Source organism: Danio aesculapii, chromosome 3 (genome assembly GCF_903798145.1).
Source record: "Danio aesculapii chromosome 3, fDanAes4.1, whole genome shotgun sequence".
NCBI classification, from domain to species: domain Eukaryota; kingdom Metazoa; phylum Chordata; class Actinopteri; order Cypriniformes; family Danionidae; genus Danio; species Danio aesculapii.
This window is the reverse complement of record NC_079437.1, coordinates 62808806-62809834: the sequence shown is the minus strand read 5'-3', so window position 1 is coordinate 62809834 and position 1029 is coordinate 62808806. Positions and strand designations below refer to the sequence as shown.

General features: G+C 50.9%; 1 long non-coding RNA gene across 3 annotated transcripts in view; it reads right to left on the bottom strand.

The window, feature by feature from the left end:
- Positions 1–279: 279 nt before the first annotated feature.
- The window catches only part of LOC130221830 (uncharacterized), a 57185-nt gene continuing 56435 nt past the window's right edge, over positions 280–1029 (bottom strand). The window contains exon 4 of one of the 3 annotated variants that reach the window (XR_008836319.1): positions 280–348. This is a non-coding gene — a long non-coding RNA (uncharacterized LOC130221830). The other 2 variants (XR_008836318.1, XR_008836317.1) reach the window with 2 other exon arrangements.

Genomic DNA, 1029 nt, shown 5'->3' with positions numbered 1-1029 from the left:
GGAGGTCTGCTGGAGGTCTCCTGGAAGTCTGCTGGAGGTCTGCTGGAGGTCTCCTGGAGGTCTGCTGGAGGTCTGCTGGAGGTCTCCTGGAAGTCTGCTGGAGGTCTGCTGGAGGTCTCCTGGAGGTCTGCTGGAGGTCTGCTGGAGGTCTGCTGGAGGTCTGCTGGAGGTCTGCTGGAGGTCTGCTGGAGGTCTCCTGGAAGTCTGCTGGAGGTCTGCTGGAGGTCTCCTGGAGGTCTGCTGGAGGTCTGCTGGAGGTCTGCTGGAGGTCTCCTGGAGGTCTGCTGGAGGTCTGCTGGAGGTCTGCTGGAGGTCTGCTGGAGGTCTGCTGGAGGTCTGAGTATTCACCTGCTTGAGCAAATGACAGAAATCACAGAGTGGATGGATATGGTCAGTTCTAGGGGTTGGCTGCTGCTTCACACATGTGGACACAAGAGCCTCGGCTGGCTGCCTATAGAGAGCCGACTGGAACACAGGAAAATGAACATGGTATTTCCCATTATTACTAATGAAGCGTCCTCATATCTACACACTCTTTCACCCAGAGTAAACACTGAGAACACTGATATAAAGACGTCTTCCACATCTGACACTCTGTGCTGTTCAATCTGCTCTCGGCCGTCGCTCTGGGATTATTCTGGAGCATGGCTGTGGAGTAAACTGCCTGTGGATATTAAAAGCTGCACAACCCTGCCTGGTGTCGGTTTCACAGCAGAATAGTGTGTTGATGGACATTCCAGTGTGTATTAGAGGTTATCTGTGTCTGTGTCTCCGTCTATAATGTAGAGTCACAGTGTAAACAGCAGAGACTCACATCAGAGAGCACAGCGGACATAAGACTGGAGTGTGAAACTCTACTGTGTGTGTCCTGGAGGAGCTGAGTCTATTCACTTATGATGTGACAGGTAATGAATGAATGAATGAGACACACACACACACACACACACACACATCAGTGTGATCATTACAGATGTGACAAACACAATCATCAGGAGTTTGTGGTGTTTTATTAAGGTTTAGAGTGTCCTG